The sequence below is a fragment of the Protopterus annectens genome, chromosome 5.part1, assembly GCF_019279795.1.
Source record: "Protopterus annectens isolate FY-2018-M chromosome 5.part1, PAN1.0, whole genome shotgun sequence".
Taxonomy (NCBI): Eukaryota; Metazoa; Chordata; order Ceratodontiformes; family Protopteridae; genus Protopterus; species Protopterus annectens.
In genome coordinates this window covers 14321541-14342389 of record NC_056736.1, presented here as the reverse complement: position 1 = coordinate 14342389, position 20849 = coordinate 14321541, and positions in this window count along the sequence as shown.

Below are 20849 nucleotides of genomic sequence, written 5' to 3'. Positions count from 1 at the left end.
AGTATAGAGACAGGGACTTTAGTCAGTCTGTGTACAGCACGTGCTGGAGTCCCTTGATGTTCTTTTTTAGAAACCGCTGAGGTCTCTCCAATTGCTGCAGCTGCTTTGTACAGTACATGTCGAACGGGGTGTAGTACTCAATTATGGGTCAGATTAGTGCCGAGTATAGACGGGTTATAACTTCTTTTGCTCTCTAGGCTGGCTAGAACTTCCACACTATCTCTCTATTACACAGTTAGCAACTGTTCACAATATAACCTACAAACTTCAAAATGGTCCGGCACTCCAAGCCTTAGTGAAACCTTATACCCCTGCATGATCACTACATTCCGTGGGCAAGTCTCTATTAACCATAACTAAAACTAACAACTCTGTTGGTCTATCCTTGTATTCATTATGTCTCCAAAATCCGGAATTCTATTTATACCATTATCAGTCAACAAACTTTCCTACCCAGATTCAAAAACTTGCTAAAACAAAACTTTAAATACAATTGGATCTTCTCTTCCACCCCCACAGGCTAGAAAACCATGTCCCTGACACACCTATATTACCCCTACATACCTCAACAATGTAATTTCACAACAAAAATGTCCTACTTTTATTCCTTCACCTTTATTGCCACTTCTACAGTATCTTCTTACCCACTGGAAAGTTTTTCCATCCAGCAAAATTCCTTCTCATACTCACTACCTTCTACATCTACTAAACTGCAGTAAAACTTGATGTTTCCTTATACCACCTAACAAATATACATAATATTCAGGTTTTCCTCACCTACTCTCTGTTTTTGTAAACTCATATCACCTCGTCTCTGTTTTCTATTCATATTTCCCACACCTTCTCTCTCATATTTTTATCCTACCCATAAATGTAAAATTTTAGTTTGGTATTTTAAGCCTCAGTGCAAATGCCAATTTGTTGTGTATTAAATTGTAATAACTCCATATTTCCTGATTGCAGCTTTTTCCTATTATAACTGCCTTTCAGTTTTTGTATGTCAATACAGTTACTTTAAGCTTTACAATTTTCTTTATTGTATAAAACTATTTTGTAACTGGAGCTCCCCCTTTTCCTACAAGCTTCTGCTGTAAAGAGACTACCACAGCCCAATTGGAATACCTCAGTCAAAAAAAGCAACAAATCAGTAACATTTTTGAGACTGAGGTAGAAGATTGGACATTAGCAAAAAAAGAAAAAAATAGTCTGTGGATAAAGCAAAGATGACCATTCAAACTGCTATTGAAAATTACAATGAAAAAGTACAAACAGGGAAAAGGAAAAAGGTCTATAAAATTAATCAGAAAGAATAAGGAGACAGTCCACACTGAAAGCAAAGGCCGTTTCACAAGTTAAAGAAGATTATGAAGAAGCTTTAAAAAAGGAAGAAGAAAACCAGGAGAAATGTATATTGATAAGAATAAAAAAGAATAATGAATAAAGTGATTTATCTAATTATTTTTACTTATTTACTTACTTAGAGGTAGCTGGGCTGAGTCACTACAGTCCATTTTCATTTATGACCTTGTTACAGTAAAACAAAACTGGAAATTATAAATTACAAAATAGACTTCTCTGTTGGGAATTTTGCATTTCCTTTTAATTTATTTATTTTAAATATCTAAATGCTTAATAGCAAAACACCATCTAAATAAATGACATAAACATAATGCTAAAAAATCAGCAGAATCTAAATAAAATAACATAAATAGAACACAAAAAAGGTGGCAAATCTATAAAAGCTGAAAGTGCAGAATATCTGTAACAAAAACATAGAAATCATATAAGTCAAAACTGGTAAAATCTAAGAATGGATGCAATACCCTTTTAGTTGGATCTATATCATTTAATTAAAACTCACTTTGTTAATCACCTTTTCATCGAATTCTAAAATCAGTGAATGGATTTTTAATCAAACTGTTTCCCAGGGCAAACCAATGGTAGGCCACCCTAGCGACAATGAAAAAAAAATAAAAAAACTTAAAACCTAATAAGGTGGGAGGCTGTGCTCCCTTCCTGTTGTTAAATATACCAACTCCAAGATCGCAATATAGTGAGGAAAAGGGCAGATTCCATATGGTGGCCATCCGTTGGTTTGCTATGGGACAACTTTGTTTTAAAGTCCATTAGCTGATTTGAGACTTAGATGAAAGGGTGTTCAATGAATAGGGGTCGACAAAGTGAGTTTCAATTAAATGATATAGACACCTTTTAGTCAATTAAATGTAATAGTACTTCAGCGATATCCTGAAAGAGGACTCAGCATCTTGTCCAAGTCAATGGAGTTAACTATTTCGACTAAATAGGTTCAAAATAAGCAAAGGATAAGCTGTCTGAGTTCTCTAAATTTGTGTTGTGGATCAAATAACAGCTTCTTGCATGAGGCTCTGGAGTATCTAGCTGAGGCATAGGTTACAGCAATGCTGCTAGATAGGCAGTACCAAGATTCTGAAAGGCAGGTTGGTTGATGATCAGGATTTTGAATATAAGCCTGGCTACAGTCATCAGCCAGCATAGATCCAGTAGGCTTGGTGTAATATGACTCATTGAGGATGTGCTGGTCAGAAATCATGTAGCAGAATTCTTTATCCCTTCAGATGAGTATGTAACAATACTCCAGTTAAATCACAATGAGGTCCTGAGCTATCATCACTAGGTTACAAGTAGAAGAAGAAGAACTTAATCAAGGCTATATACCTAAAGCAGAATATGAATTTCAGATGACAGTTGAAATGTAATCCTTACTTTTCAGAAGGTTGTGAAGAAATGCACCAGATAATGTACACAACAAACACATTCTGTATAATTCCACTCATACATTATCAAGGAAGAAAGCAGATGAAGATGTGAAGGACTCACAGTAGCATGAACTAACAAAGCCTCAGTTTTGCTGGATTGTGCTTAACTTGGTTTCTTCCAAGCTACTGCCGAATAATATCAAAACTGTCTTCTATGGTAGTAAAATGAGACACATGGACTCCTGCGAGAAACTGAGATAAACTGGATGTCATCAGCATATGATTAGTGCATTCCCCTCTCCATAATGGTCTCCATTGGTAGGGACATTTACACCACAAACAATAATGGAAGCAAAATAGATCACATCAGTAACCTGCACTCCAGAAGGAATGATTTATAGGCATTTATCACAGATGGAGAGGTAGAAGGAGAACTATTCAAGTAGGTTCTTGTAAAACTACTGATAAAGTTTGGGCACTCCATAATGATTCCACTGTGTAAAAAAATCCATAGACATATCAAAAAGGAATGAGAAGAAATACATTATTTGATCCATTGTGATCAGAGAGTCATCAACACTCAAAAGGGGTTGGTTTTAGCGCTATACATAGGTGTATAGCTGGACTGTCAAGGTTATAACATGTCATAGGAAGTAAGATAGGAACAAACATGTGCAATGCCTACTTTTTCAATGCTCTCCAAATAAATAAGACTTTATGAGTATGCAATAATTTTTGAGATTACTACGGTTATGGGTGTTTTCTTTTCTTTTTTTTCACAGAGATGGGTAGACAATCTAAGTCTGGAATAATAATTGGCCCTAGTAACCTGAGGTAAGAAATTGCATTTTGTTTTAAGTCAGACTAACTACAAGAAATCATTTGCAAAGAAGAAATGGCCTTCATGGATTTCATTATAATCAACATAGCAATATTGTGTTCATCAAAAGTCTGGTATGTTACTAAAAGAGTCACAAAGCCCTGTGGTGTAGCAGTGGCAAAGTAGTATCTTATCTTAATAAGCATATCTATGAATAAGTATTTGATCTCACAATTTTCGCACAGGAAAAAGTCTTCATGAAGTAATATATAGACATGGACAACCTGTACATCACCTGAATGACTGAAGAATTTAAACTGTGAGAATTCTGTAAGGTATATAAAACAGGTGAACAGGTAAATACTAGGCTTTCAGTCTGCAGGCTATTGTAAGCCTAGCTAATAATTACAGTCCAGTGCCAAACCTTGTAATTTGTGTCTATGAGGTAAAGGTTTTAACCATTATGTCACAGCTAAGTCTAAACCAAGCTAAGCATTTCCTCAAGAAGTCAAGTTATGTCAACTTTATGGTATAGAGGGAACACTTTGACAATACTGCAGATGACTTGACTTTTAATAGCAGAACAGGCACGTGTAGGAACTGGTCAGGGAGAACAAGAGTGAGCATTCACTGCCAGATTGCCTGTCTTGAGAGGAGTGAGATGGCTTCTAGAATGAAACAAGGGTGGCATCTAGCTTGAGCACTAGATGGTACCAGGTGGCACTTGAGCCTGCTGAGCCTGTGCTCTTAGACAGCATCTCACAAAGGCAGCTGAGAAGAAGTCAGCATATGGAGACATGCTTGCCCTTGGATACAACAATGGCAGCCAACTAGGGAAAAGGTTTGCTATCAGGAAAATAGGGTATGCCAATCCAATGACCAGTAAGCTGACCTGTTCCCTCCAGCTGACTTTCAGAAGATAACAAAGATTATCAGGATTCACATAGAGGAACAAATAGGCTGTACATTCTGTCATCTAGTCTGGGACTGCCCAGTTCCCATACACTCAGAACAAATGAGCTGATTAGGTGCCAGTAGTGAAGCCACTGACTGAGGTCCTGGTAGAGGCAAAAAGAAAGATGCAAATCTTCTCCCATTTGTGTTCTGGGCTTCATTTGTATCATTGAAATAAAATTAACTCATGCTGATACCAACATTCTCACCATACTACATCCAGATAACAGGCACAAACACAGGATAGAGGCTCCAGAGCTCTACACAAGGCTATAATTTGAACCATTGCTAGTGAGTCTAGATCATCTGTGTTAACTTGCTGCAGCAGATGGTCTAAAACAGTGTACATAATCCCTTGGCAATAGACCTTAAGCTATGACATCAGACATGTTTCAGAATAGAAACAGATGACTGGGGAGGCCAGACTTGAATTGCACAAGTAGTGGACAGACCAGAAACTTGTTCCACTATCACTTTTCTTAGGTTCATAGGTTCATACTAGGCTATCTGCCCTAGGGCATTTATAAGCCTAGCCAGAGTGTGTTTGGCTTTCGCCACCCATTTTAAATTAATTTTGCTATGCCCTTTTTCGAGGTTAGTATACTGTGCCTCTGTCTAACAGTGACACAGAAGTGATACCCGGGGTAAACCTACAATCTCCCATCCACTCATCAAGATTCCTCTTGAAGAGAGTCAACGAGGGACTCTACCTAACCTGGACTGGGATTTTATTCCAGAGTGAATGGAGCCTCTGGGTTATGAATCTGTCCCTCCAGCATGTCCTATTTATTTCAGTGCTGAGGTTCAAGTCTCTCGAGCACATAGCTAGATGGGATTTGGATTTTCTGAGGTGCAGCATGTCCATTAATTCCAGGTTGGACATGGCTTTATACGTCAGGCACAGATCGCCTCTGAGCAGGCGGTATGCCACTGAGTAGAGCTGGAGTTTCTTTTACCGGGCAGCATATGGCATCTGTTTGAGCCCTTTGATCCTCTTGGTGAGGTACTTTTGGGGTCTTTCCAGTTGCTGCAGGTGTCTGGTAAGGTACATCCCAAAAGGGGCATTGTACTCAATTATGGGCCTGATGAGGGATGAGTAAAGAGGCACGATGACCTCCCCTGATCTAGATGTGAATCCCTTCATGATTAGGTGGGCTATATAAAATGTTTTTCTAACCATTTTGGCCACGTGGTTGTCAAATGAGAGATTGTTATCAACTTGGGTCCCCAGGTCGCTAATTACTTCTTCTGTACTTAATGGATTATCACCTATGTGGTAATTTGTGGGCACTTTGTTTTTGCCAAAGGGGATGACTATACACTTTTTGGTGTTTAGCTTGAGGCCATGGCTCTGGCACCAGTTGTCTGTTTTTATGAGGCCCTTTTGGAGGATGCTTGTGTCGGCTGGAGAGTCGATTATGGCACCCAGTTTGCAGTCATCTGCGAACTTGGTCAGCCACAGTCCTTCCGTGTTGGCCTGTACCTCCGAGAAATATATACCGAACAAGAGAGGTCCCAGGACTGAGCCTTGTGGGGCACCACTTGTAACTGGTTTGGAGTCTGACATGGCTCCAGAAATTCTAACTATGTGGGTTCTGTCCTTGAGCCAGTTTACAACCCATCTAGTGACATAGGGGTTTATATTTAAGCTGGTGAGCTTATCTATAATGCCCGAGTGGGGTATTGTATCGAAGGCTTTTGTGAGGTCCAGGTAGGCTGTGTAGACCACCTTCCCCTCTTCAATGGCCTTGGTGACTGTTTCAAAGAAATCAACCAGGTTTAAGAGGCAGGATCTGCCCTTAACAAAGCCGAACTGGATAGGATCCAGCATCTGTAGGTCCCCAATATCTTTATTTATGAGGTCCATGATGATCCTTTCCATAGATTTGCAGACCAAGCTAGTCAGGCTTATGCGGCAATAGTTTCCAGGATCTGTTGAGGCACCACATTTGTGGAGAGGGACCACTGTTGCTGTACGCCACTCTTTGGGTACATATCCTGTAGTAAGGCTGAGATTGAACAGTAGTTTTATGTTTGGGTTTAGCTCTTCTTGGAGTTCATGTAGGACGCAGCCTGGGACACTGTCTGGTCCCATTGATGCTGTGTTTTTTGCTTTGGAGAGGGCAGCTCTTACCTGAGCATCTGAGATGTCAGGGGGCACAGCTGAAAGTGATTGATTTGGTATGCTCCAGCTTTATGAGTCACACTGTGTCATTTTCCTACGGCTGATGAGAACCAAGGTGAGATGACACTTTGAGGTCTACATCAAGAAACTGATACAGTTGATAGAATCATCTCTCATTTTAGCACTTTTTAGTATTGCCATATATTTTTCAACCTCATTGTTATCTGATGTTTCAACAACATATTTTTTATTATAGCAAGACCTAATGTAAAAAAAAATTTTTTAAATGATTTTTTTTTTTTTTTAAAAAAACATCGATAGAACTCACATCAACTCACTTATAAATAAAGGTGCTTTAATTACAAATATTTTAGAAAATTTTTTGTAGTATCTGGTGTACATTTTAAATATTTTTAAACAATTAGTGTTATATCTATCAGCATTTCGATGCTTAAAGTTTTTATTGTCTCTTTTTATTATTGTCCTTTTCATTAAGTTTTTAAACATTTTTCTTATTGTCAAAACAAGTCATTCTAGGGCTAAGCCCCCCTGTGTCAACTGTCAGCTTCAACTATCATCTTCTCATTGTTCATTGTTATTCATTATTTCCATAAAGTAATAGTTGACTCACAGCAAGTTCCAAAGTTCAGCAATTTACAATTTATTAATCTATTTAATATCTTAAATAATAATATATGTAAGTTTAATATATGATGGTAACGATGGCGATAATGCTCAATGCAGCATTATTTTTATTTTTTTTTGCATTTTAATGTCCTTTTTGCTTGCCTAAAACATATATTAGTTGTTTTTTGAACTACACCAGTTTTTCTAAGTGTTTTAAGCGTTTGTTAGCATTGGCACCACCGCATATACACCTTTTTTAGAGCTATATCTGTCAACTTCAGTTATGCAGTGTTCGCATTGTTCTTATCCATTTTTTACTATTTTAGAATCTGTATTCAACATTGGTTCTAATTTATATAATTTATGTATTATATATATATTGTATAATTTTTTTTTTTTATTTTGATGATGGCTGTGACCACTTGTGAAAGCGCTTACCCTTCAATTATATTACTTTTGCTACTGACTATAATTTTTTTTTTTTTGAATTTGTAAAAAGTTTGTTTAAAAAACAAACCAGTACTTTTTAACTTCATTGCGGTGAGATCAGGTTTCTGCTTTTCACATATGTCAGGGGGGCAGCACTCTGCTGGGATAGATATTTGCCCTTTTGGTGGGGAGGGGGGGAAGAAGTTTGTGCTGAACCTGTCAGCTAAGATGTTGGCAATGTCTGTGGGTTCGGTGTATTTTTTGTCATTTTGGACTAATTCTGAGCATATCTGGGAATTCCCACCCAGGTTCCTAACATAACTAAAGAAAGCCTTGTGATTATCCTTAGTGTCCTGTGCAATTTTTCTCTCGAAGCTGGCCTTAGACGATTTTATGAGTGTCCGTGGTTTTTTGCTAATACTGATCAGAGATGCCTTCCCTTTTTGGGATTTTGCTCTATCATGTAGTAGCTTCCTCCTTCTATTGTATAGTTTGTTTATGGCTGGGATCCACCAGACAGGACGTCTGCCTTTGGAGGATTGGGTCTTGGTTTTATTTGGGATTGCATGATCCATGCATTCCTGAAGATGTTCACAGAATGCGTTTATAAAGGATTCTGCGGTCTGGGCCGTATTTTCCACAGGCCCGGGGACTTTAAATGATTTCACTTCGGTTTTGAGGAGTGTGAAATTTGCTTTAGAGAAGTTTTTCACTGTGGTTTTCAGGGCAGGGGGTGGAGTCGGGATGTAAATATCCAATGAGATTAGTTTATGGTCTGATCTTACCAGTGAGGGATACACTTCTGGTCTCGAGCATAGAGTCCCCATGTTGGTGATGATCAGGTCCAGTATGTTTTCCCCTCTTGTGGGAGTGGTAATAAGTTGTTCCATAGCATTTGAGTTTATAAATTCTAGGAATCTTTGGGCTAGGGTGTTGGAGCTAGAGTAATGCTCCCAGTCTATGTTTGGGTAGTTGAAGTCACCCAATATAATGGTGTTTGGAGAGACCTTCATATTTTCCAGTGTTCTCAGGAAGGCCGAGTGGGGTTCCTGGGTTTGGGAGGGTGGTCTGTAGCAGGCTATAAACTGGAAGGCAGTTTTACCCACTGTTCATAGGTTAGTTGCACATGGATAGTCTCTGATGCTTTGTGCTGTGCCACCAACCTGGAGGTGTGGGTATCTTTGACGAATATTGATACTCCCCCTCCTTTTGTGGTTTGGTCCAAGTTTTGGGGCCGAAAAGCATGGTTTGAGGTATAACCTGGCAGTGCTGGGGTGCTCTCGGGAGCCTTGAACCAGGTTTCTGTTACTGCACAGATATCGATATTCTCCATGCTAAGGAGAGTTTCGAGTGCGTGCATCTTGAGGTTTAGACTTCTGGCGTTGAGTAGCATTACTCTTAGTTTCTTTCCCTTGTGATACCTATTGAGGTGGGTTTGTCTTTTGAGCCTTGCCTAAAAAAGGCACTATGGGGGTAGCAAGAGCCTTTGCCAATATCAGAAAGCCCAGGGGTGGCAGATGCAAGCCGTCCCTAGCGAAGCATCTTGGCTTGTCGAGCATGTCATCCCAGGCTGACAGGCATTGAATCCCCTTTGAATGACACCAATACTTAAGCCAGTTGTTGAAATTGATCATTTTGTCTTCATATTGTGGCATCATTCTTGGTGAGGGTAAGGTGCTACTCAAGGTCAAGGTCAGGGTCATACTGGCCTGGGCTACATGCTCAGAGAGCTCCTCTATGTCTCTTTTCATGTAATCCAGGGAGGTACATCTCAGGTCATTCACACCAGCATGGACAATGACTGAGTCATATTTGTACTTGCCTTGGAGTGACCTGAGTGCTTGTGTTATGTGGCGGATCCTAGCGCCCGACAGGCAGCTCACTGTGACCTTCTCCTTGTTCAGCCTGGTGAGCGGGACATCAGTGTGCCTGATGATAGAGTCACCTATTACAAGTGTATCAGGTGTGTTGTTTAGCCTTAAGGGCTGTGACTGTTCGGCACACTGGCTTTGTGAGCTATGTGTTGCACATGTTTTGTTTTGGGGTAGCGGTTGCTTGGGTGTCTGCTTTGGAGGTCTCTGCTGCTTAGGCAGATTTTTATTTAGAGCCTCCAAGTATGTTTTTGTGTGTTTATGTGTTTGGTTTGCTGTTGTGGTAGGTCTATGTGAGACTGGAATTGTAGTGAGTGTGGTTTCCTTCTCCTCCTGACTGGTTTCACCAGTACTGAGTTGAGAGAGCTTAGCCTCCAGTATGGCTATATGGTTGCATCTCTCACATGTGTTGGAATTTGTTGGGAGGAGGAGAGGGTTGTCTGTGTACATGAGGCAGTTGTAACATTGCCTCAAGATTCCCAGATTCACCAGCTGGACCGGAGAGGAGATTGACAACTGACCTTTGGACATGCTAGAATAGTATTGGGCCAATGGGGAATGAGGTACTCAAGGGGAGTTTGTGAGGGTGTAGTGCTTTTAATATTTTAGTGCTGACTTATATAATTGCTTTAGTGAGCAAGTGCCAGGTAACTTAAATGTTTCATTACCAAACAGGAGTATTTAATTGTATATTTGATCTGGTTTGTGTGTAGCAGTGATAACCACCTGACTGAAGCTCTAGCCCTGTAAAACAATATGGAGCTTCATGGAGAGTTCCTTGGTCTCATCATCAACCAAATCATGAAAACTCAAGCAATAATTTACCATTTAGAAGGCATGTACAATGAACCAAGGAGGAAAGAAAAGAAATAACCATAGATATCCTATTGAATGATAAACCAGGAGGAATCTACAATCCATTCTTGCTCCAATAACATACATAAAGGAGGTACATTTGGTCAGCTTCAGAGTGGCAGGAAAATACTCACTGTCATTATGCTGTACAAAGCTATGAATTAGCTGGAGACAGGGGGAAGGGTGATGTTTTTCATGTTGATCACTGCTGCAGTGACCTAAGCAATATAGGTCTTATTTTCTATAGGATGCAAAAAGGATGTAACTTCTGACAGGATTCTAAAGCTCTAAAGCACCTTCCATGCACCAAAACCATTAAGACAGCTTGAGCTGAGCTGACTAAAAGACAAGACTCGGCACCAAGCCTTTCCAAGCTTTCTTGCACCTTTGAAGAGTACTACTCTGCTGGTTTATGAGGATCAATGGTTGGTTAAATCTAATCCATTGCTGGACAGATAAGCTCCTTTTGGGAAACAAAACCTGCACATTACTTTTTGGCAGTTTACACTAGTCTTTTGTGAAAAATAAATATTTGCATTTTTTAATGTTTATACAGGGTGCTTTTCTGAATTTGTTGTTCTCATGTCATATAAATGTTCATAAATGTAAACATATTCCACATCAAGTGAACAATTCAAGAAGTTTTTATTCAGGATATTGGATACTGTTGAGCCCAGTTTGAGGGATAGCATTTCAGAAACTAGTCTGCAATACTGAGAATTTTACTGGCAGATCAGGTTAGACACCGTCCACAAACCAGGCATCAATTACCATATTTAGTTGGCTAGTTTTACAACAGAGGGTTGTCAAACTTTAATTATTCGATTTTTTTGTCTGATTTTATTTTTTTCACTTATTTCATGTAATGTATATACACAGGTTATTATTTGTTTTTTATGTGTTTTATTGCATTTCTGTGCCAGTACAACTTTTTTATGTGTCTGTGACTTTACATTTTGATCACTTGGTTATGTGACATACTTGTATTTAAACCACATGGGGAATTATCGTTTTGTTCTAATGAAGTCCATTGGAAGTGCTTAATGGTGTTTATGGATTTTGATGATTCTATTGTTTTTATTTTATTCATTGAAGTAGTTTTGAGTTCTTTAATTTCTATGAAATTTAATTTGTGGTGGCTGCAGTGAGCAGAGCTAATAAGAGAGATGGCTAGAAAGGTGCTTGGTGTGACATTTGGAAAGAGGAAGGAAGACAAGGAGACCTGGTGGTGGAATGAAGAAGTGCAGGAGAGTATACAGAGAAAGAGGTTGGCAAAGAAGAAGTGGGATTGTCAAAAAGATGAAGAAAGTAGACAAGAGTATAAGGAGATGAGGTGCATGGCAAAGAGAGAGGTGGCGAAGGCTAAGTATAAAGCGTATAAAGAGTTGTATAAAAGGTTGGACACCAAAGAGGGAGAAAAGGACCTGTACCGATTGGCTAGACAGAGGGAACGAGCTAGTAAAGATGTGCAGCAGGTAAGGGTGATAAAGGATAATGAAGGAAATGTACTCACAAGGGAGGAGAGTGTTTTGAGCAGATGGAAAGAGTACTTTGAGGGGTTGATGAATGAAGAGAATGAGAGGGAGAGAAGATTGGATGATGTGTGGAAAGTGAATCATGGTGTGCAGTGGATTAGCAAGGAGGAAGTAAGGATAGCTATGAAGAGAATGAAGAACAGAAAGGCTGTTGGTCCAGATGACATACCTGTGGAAGCATGGAGGTGTTTAGGTGAAATGGCAGTGGAGTTTTTAACTAGATTGTTTAATGAAATCTTGGAAAGTGAGAGGATGCCTGAGGAATGGAAAAAAAGAGTGTTTTGGTACCGATCTTTAAGAATAAGGGTGATGTGCAGAGCTGTAGTAACTACAGAGGGATTAAACTGATCAGTCACAGCATGAAGTAATGGGAAAGAGTAGTGGAAGCTAGGTTAAAGAAAGGAGTTGATGATTAGTGATCAGCAGTATGGTTTCATGCCAAGAAAGAGCACTACAGATGTGATGTTTGCTCTGAGAGTGTTGATCGAGAAGAACAGAGAAGGTCAGAAGGAGTTGCATTGTGTCTTTGTAGATTTAGAGAAAGCATATGACAGGGTGCCTAGAGAGGAGATGTGATATTGTATGAGAAAGTCGGGAGTGTCAGAGAAGTATGTAAGAGTGGTACAGGATATGTACGAGGGTAGTGTGACAGTGGTGAGGTCTGTGGTGGGAGTGACGGATGCATTTAAGGTGGAGGTGGGATTACATGATGGATCAGCTCTGAGCCCATTCTTATTTGCAATGGTGATGGACAGGTTGACAGACGCGATCAGACAGGAGTCCCTGTGGACTATGATGTTTGCAGATGACATTGTGATATGTAGTGAGAGTAGGGAACAGGTGGAGGAGAGCCTGGTGAGGTGGAGATATGCTATAGAGAGAAGAGGAGTGAAGGTCAGCAGGACTAAGACAGAATATATGTGTGTGAATGAGAGGGAGGATAGAGGAATGGTGAGGATGCAGGGAGTAGAGGTGGGGAAGGTGGATGAGTTTAAGTACTTGGGATCAACAGTTCAGAGAAATGGTGAGTGTGGAAGAGAGGTGAAGAAGAGAGTACAGGCAGGATGGAGTGGGTGGAGAAGAGAGTCAGGAGTGACTTGTGATAGACGAGTACCAGTAAGAGTGAAAGGGAAGGTCTACAAGAGGGTAGTGAGACCAACTATGTTATATGGGTTGGAGACAGTAGCATTGACAAAAAGGTAGGAGTCAGAGCTTGACATGGCAGAGTTGAAGATATAAGATTTGCACTGGGTGTGTCGAGGATGGACAGGATTAGGAATAAGTATATTAGAGGGTCAGCCCAGGTTGGAAAGTTTGGAGACAAAGCCAGAGAGGCAAGATTACGTTGGTTTGTGCTGAGGAAGGACGCAGAGTATATTGGGAAAAAGATGCTAAGGATGAAGCTGCCAGGTAACAGGAAAAGAGGGAGGCCTAAGATAAGGTTTATGGCTGTAGTGAGGAGGACGTGCAGGTGGTTGGTGTGACAGAGCAAGATGCAGAGGACAAGATGAAATGGAAACAGTTGATCTGCTGTGGCGACCCCTAAAGGGAGCAGCTGAAAGAAGTGATTTGGTATGCTCCAGCTTTATGAGTCACACTGTGTCATTTTTCCTACCTTGAGGACTCACTGCTTGACTCCTTTGCTACTTATGCATCAGAGTGTTGTGCAGAGAGGCTTTTCTGGAACATCTGGTCTGAGGTTCAAAGGCTGATGAGAACCAAGGTGAGATGACACTTTGAGGTCTACATCAAGAAACTGATACAGTTGATAGAATCATGGTGTCAGCAAAGTCTGCCCTTGGACAACCACAGGAAAGCTCACATATATGAGTTACCAAGAGAATAAATATGTTTGTCATTGGTTCTGTTGGTTTCATTATTTTTTTATATTTATTAGTTTTTTATGGTGCTGTTGTTATGTCTTTGAAGGGATGTGAAGCCAATAGCTTTGCGATGAGTGCTTCCATAAGTAATTTCTCCTTTTCGCACTTTGTAAGGGAGAGGTAAGCTAAATATTTGCAGCTGAATCTGTGGTATTCACTAGGCTAGGTCTAGGATCAAATGGTTCTTCTGCCTGGTTCAAGCAACTTGAAACTGGTCATTGTCCAAGGAATTAAGTCTGTTTTATGAAACAAAGTTGTTGGAGAAATACTTAGGCCTTAACAGTACACCACGAGGACTTCAGGTGGATTGTCTGCCGGCTGGTGAGTTTGGGGATGATGAACAAGATTTATGTGAGGAGTGGATGCGGGTGGCATTGGAATGTACTTTGGTCTGGTTAAAGGTTCTGGCAAAATGGAATCTTAGAACTTTGGAGAAATTACAGTGAGAAATGGCTAATACGGAAGAGATCCAGAAAGGAGATGCATCCAATTTTGTTTTTTGTGCAAAAATGAGTGAAATTAAGCAAAGGACAGAGAAAGTGGAATCGGAAACAGTTGTCATGAAGAAGAAAAAACTTTCTAGAGACTTAAATGATTTTCATTCTCACACATCAATGGCATTCCAACCCCCGTCGGGGGCAGTCCAAAATAAGATCCTCCAATGCCTGTTTTTCTTCTGTTCGTGATTCCTCTGTTTCTTCAGGTAAACCGGCTTTGAACAAAAGTGTGTCTTTTGAGAGCATCCCTGAACAGGTTTCCCTTGATCTGAGTAGCCAGTCAGAATAGTAGCAGAGCTTTCAACAAGGGAACCCAAATTGGAACAGTAAAGCCAAACTTAAAGACAGACATTCATGATGAAGTGTGGTTAGGTCGTCTGGCTCCGGATGCATTGGACAATGATTGTGAGTTGAGACTTTTGAATATTATTAATTTGTCTGATTTAACCATTTCTCTGGCTGCAAAAGGTGTGTTGTTGAAGCATGCACAGTTCTTCCCTACTAAAACTCCGACACTAGCAAATCTTATTGAGGCCAGTAGATTTTTGTTGTAAATTGAAGTTAAAGGTCTATTTTTCGAAAACCAGGAAACCTCATTTACAAACTGTTGAATTGGACTCAGATGATTCTTTATTGAATGTATCAATTTATGATTATAATGATGTTGATTTAGGTTTGAACTATGTTTCAGATAATGAAAGTGATGATGAACGATGTACATTTGATACGGCTTATGGGCGTTTTGCTCTTCCTGTACTGCCTTGTTCTGAGATTGTATTTTTTCCTCTTAAATTGCATCTTGTATTGTGCCTTTTTGAAAAAAAAACATGTTATATTTAAATATTGAAAAAGAGTTTAAAATGTCCAAATGTAACAAGTTTAATCTTAATAAATACGAATGGCAGGCTTTGCAGGATTTGCGAAGACAGGCTGATAAATTTGAGTTTAGGGAGGCTGATAAATGGGTAATTGGGTTATTATGAATAAGGACAAATATGTTGAGATGATACAAGAATTATTATATGATTATATGATAGAACTTTATGTATATTCTCTAATGTATACAATATGTATTAACAGCTTTGTAATTGATGTTTTCTGTACTCAACTTTGTTATTATTAACAGCTTTGTAAATCCTTCCTTTTACAGTATTCAACTATGTTAGTACTATACTTCTGCATGCAATCAGTGTACTATTATGCAATTTTTTAGAGCTTTTCTCCTCGGGTCTCCACTGAAAATGGGCTAAAAGCCCAATTGGACTAACCCGGTTAACAAATGACAATAAATAAATAATTATCTGAAGAGAATTATTATGAAAAGTTGACATTTAATCCAATTACTCGCTTTAAAGATGAACTTTTAGAGAGAGGGGAAAGATTGGGTTTTCTTCCAACTTCAGATGTCAAGAAACTGTTTATTTCTAAACCTCGGGACCCCATTTTCTTTGCTATTCCTAAAATTCACAAAGATAGGTTGACCCCCCCCGGGAGACCTATTGTGTCCGGGATAGGTTAACATTTGTAGAATGTGGTGGTGCTGGATTCCTTGTTAAAAGAACATCTTTTGAGGATTCCTGCTCATATTCAAAACAGTCAGGAGTTATGTGAATTTGTTAAGGATGTGAATTGGAAAAGGGATTACTTTTTGGTTACAATGGATGTTTCGGCACTTTACACCAGCTCCTCTTTGAGATGGGATCTTGAAGCTATTGCTAAAACATTAGGGGAAGGCCTACATACTGTACCTCTTATATTTTGGATCTACTTGATTTCTGTAAATCCCATAACTATTTTGTGTTTGATGGCAACATTTTTTTGCAGAAGAGGGGAACAGCAATGGGTGCTCCATTTGCCCCTTCTTTTGCCATCTTATATATGGGAGAGTTTGAAAATCAATTTATGTTACAACTTTTTTTTGCGAACAAGGTGGTAATCTACAAATGGTTTACAGATGACCTGTTTCTTATTTGTCGAAGTATCACTTACGAATTTTGTGATATTTTTGAGTGTTTGAATGGCAACCCACATGGATTGAAATTTAGTTATTGTATGAACTCATGTACCATTAAGTTTTTAGATGTTATTTTTTTGTGGGCTACTACTTCTTTCGGCTGCTCCCATTAGGGGTCACCACAGCGGATCATCTCTTTCCATTTCTTCCTGTCCTCTGCATCTTGCTCTGTCACACCAACCACCTGCATGTCCTCTCTCACCATATCATAAACCTTATCTTAGGCTCTCCTCTTTTCCTGTTACCTGGCAGCTTCATCTTTTTCCCAATATACTCTGCATTCCTCCTCAGCACATGTCCAAATCAATGTAATCTTGCCTCTCTGGCTTTGTCTCTAAACCTTCCAACCTGAGTTGACCCTCTAATATACTTTATTCCTAATCCTGTCCACCCTCGTCACACCCAGTGCAAATCTTAACATCTTTAACTCTGCCATGTCCAGCTCTGACTCCTGCCTTTTTGTTAGTGCCACTGTCTCCAGCCCATATAACATAGCTGGTCTCACTACCTTCATGTAGACCTTCCCTTTCACTCTTACTGTTACACGTCTGTCATCACTCCTGACACTCTTCTCCACCCATTCCATCCTGCCTGTACTCTCTTCTTCACCTCTCTTCCACACTCACCAATACTCTGAACTGCTGATCCCAAGTATTTAAACTCATCCACCTTCACACCTCTACTCCCTGCATCCTAACCATTCCTCTATCCTTCCTCTCATTCACACACATATATTCTGTCTTAGTCCTGCTGACCTTCATTCCCCTTCTCTCTAGACCATATCTTCACCTCTCCAGGGTCTCCTTAACCTGTTCACCACTCTCATTACAGATCACAATGTCATCTGAAAACATCATAGTCCACGGGGTCTCCTGTGTCTGATCTCATCTGTCAACCTGTCTGTCACCATTGCAAATAAGAAAGGGCTCAGAGTTGATCCTTGATGTAATCCCACCTCCACCTTAAATGCATCCACCACTCCCACCGCAGACCTCACCGCTGTCACACCACCCTCGTACATAGTAAATATCCTGTACCATTCTTACATACTTCTCTGACACTCCTGACTTCCTCATACAATACCACAACTCCTCTCTTGGCACCTTGTCATATGCTTTCTCTAAGTCCACAAAGACACAATGCAACAACTTCTGACCTTCTCTGTACTTCTCCATCAACACTCTCAGAGCAAACATTGCATCTGTAGTGCTCTTTCATGGCATGAAACCATACGGCCGATCACTAATTATCACCTCCCTTCTTAACCTAGATTCCACTACTCTTTCCCATAACTTCATGCTGTGACTGATCAATTTAATCCCGATGTAGTTACTACAGCTCTGCACATCACCCTTATTCTTAAAAATCGGTAACAAAACACTTTTTCTCCATTCCTCAGGCATCCTCTCACAGCCTTTCCATTCTTCATTCACTTCATAGCTGTCCTTACTTCCTGCTTGCTAATCTGTTGCACTTCCTGATCCACTATCACCACATCATCCAACCTTCTCTCTTCTTTCATTCATCAGCCCATCAAAGTACTCTTTCCATCTGCTCAACACACACTCCTCGCATGCAAGTACATTTCCCTCATTATCCTTTATCACCCTTACCTGCTGCACATCTTTACTAGCTTGGTCCCTCTGTCTAGCCAATTGTTACAGGTCCTTTTCTCCCTCCTTAGTGTCCAGCCTTTCATACAACTCTTCATACGCCTTATCCTTAGCCACCTCTCTCTTTGCCATGCACCTCATCTCCTTATACTCCTGTCTACTTTTTTCATCTCTCTGACAATCCCACTTCTTCTTTGCCAACTTCTTTCTCTGTATACTCTCCTGTACTTCCTCATTCCACCACCAGGTCTCCTTGTCCTCCTTCTTCTTTCCAGATGTTACACCAAGCACCTTTCTAGCCATCTCCCTTGCTCTGCTGTAGTTACCCATCTATTCAGTAACTCTTCACTGCCACACAGTGCCTGTCTTAACTCTTCCCTGAACTCCACCTCACAATTACCCTTTTTCAATTTCCACCATTTGATCCTTGGTGCTGCCCTCACACTCCTCCTCCTCTTCTTGATCACCAGTGTCATCCTAAAACCAACATCCTATGCTGCCTAACTACACTTTCCCCAGCCACCACTTTACAGTCTCAAATCTCCTTCAGACTGGCGCTTCTACATAAGATATAATCTACCTGTGTGCATCTTCCTGCAGTCTTATATTTTGCCCTATGCTCCTCCCTCTTGTTAAAATACGTATTCACCACAACCATGTCCATCCTTTTCACAAAATCCACTACCATCTGACCTTCTGCATTCCTTTGCTTATCACCATACCTACCCACCACTTCCTCATCCCCTCTGTTCCCTTCACCAACATGCCCATTGAAATATGCTCAATCACCCTCTCACCCTTGGGTACAGTCATTACCATTTCATCCAACTCACTCCAAAATTTTTCTTTCTCATCCATCGAACACCCAACTTGTGGAGCATATGCACTAACAGCATTCATCATTACACCATCAATTTCCAGCTTCATAAACATCACTCTATCTGACACTCTTTTCACCTCCAAAACACTCTTAGCATACTGTTCCTTCAGGATAACCCCTACACCATTTCTCCTCTCATCCACGCCATGATAAAACAATATGAACCCGCCTCCTATACACCTAGCCTTGCTCCCCTTCCATCTGGTCTCTTGCACACACAATATACCAACCTTCCTTCTGTCCATCATATCAGGTAGCTCTCTCCTATACCAGCCATACTGCCAACATTCAAAGTTTTGACCCTCATTACCACAGTCCTAGCCTTTACCTGCCTTCGGGCATGCCTTCCCCCTCTTCTCCTCCTTTGGCCAACAGTAGCCCAATTTCTGCCAGCACCCTGTTGGCCAACAGTACTGGTGGCGGTTGTTTTTAACCCGGGCCTCGACCGATCCGGTATGTATATCTGTACTGTTGCCCGCATGTATGATTTGGCAAAATTTTACACCAGATGCCCTTCCTGATGCAACCCTCCCCATTTATCCGGGCTTGGGACTGGCACAAAGAAATGCACTGGCTTGTGCATCCCCAGTGGCTGGGTTTATGTTTTTTTTGTGGACAATGGGGGAAAAATCCAGTTCCGCCCTTTTAGAAAACTATAGCTGTTAATAATTTTTTACATGCCTCTGGTATGCAGCCCCCTCATCTCATTGATTCATTTCCTTATGGTGAATTTAAACAAATGTGTATGAATACCTCTGATGTAAATATATGAAGTTATTATATTTCAGAGGTTGAACAAAGACTTTTCCTTAGAGGGTATTCAAAGGAGATATTTAATGGAGCTAGGCTTAAGACTGGAACCAGTTATGAGGTACATATTAAAAGTAAGCTTGGGTATCATTCCAAGGATTTGAGGCAGAAGGAGGGTAGTGAAAAACTTTTTTATGTCACTAGGTATAGTCCCTTTTCTGAAACCTTGAGGAAGCTAGTGATGGATTTATGGCCCATGATTACATCAGGTGAATTTTTGGCTAAAATATTCTTGAACAATGTTACTTTTTCCTTTAGTCAATTTTGTAATTTGAAGGAATTACTTAATAGACCAATAGCTGTGCAAGATATTCCTTCCAAGGTAGTGGGTTGATTTCCATGTGGTAATTGTAGTGTATGTAACAGGATTCAAAATGTTTCTGGTTTGTTTATTAGCAGTCGTAGGTATATGGCCAAAAAGAAATTTAATTGCAAATCTTGTGGGGTTGTGTATATTCTGGGTTGTGGGTGTGATAATGTAAAGTGGTACACAGGGCAAACAAAAAGGATGGTGAAAGCGCACATTTTAGAACATTTAGCAGACATTAGAAATGGAAAAAGGGAAAATCCAGTTGCCAGCACTTTCATTCTGAGCATTTAGGGGGTGGAGCTTCCTTGTTTTTCAGTGTTTTGGCACAACCTATAGGGGAAGGAGGGAATTTTCATAAAAAATTTAAATCAATGTGAGACTACTTTTATTTTTAACTATGGTACCCTTTCCCCCAGGGATCTTAACCAGGAAGTTTTGCTGAATTTTTGAATAAAGTTGACAGTTTAAGTGTGCGGTTGTTGGTTGGGGGTGATGAAAATTATTGTGGTTGGCAACACTCATCTGTTGTTTTTAAATGCTTCTTCTTAATGTTATGAATGATGTAGGATAATTGTTTGTTTGGTTAAGTGATGTAACTATTTAAGGGTTTGTAGTGTTGTAGTTCATTAGCCCTTGAAGGCAAAAGGCTGAGGTACCAGGAAAATAAATATGTTTGCCATTGGTACTGTTGGCTTCATTAGTTTTTGTTTTTTTATGTTTATTAGTTTTTTTATGGTGCTGTTAAGCCCACATATGATGTCATCCATGTATATAACTGTCCTCTAAGAAGGTTGCTGTCTTGGTGACTTGACAAGCCATCTTCGTCTCACCCTATCGCCATCATGGTGTTCCCCTTCCTTGTGTATCACACTCCATCCCCTCTTTATC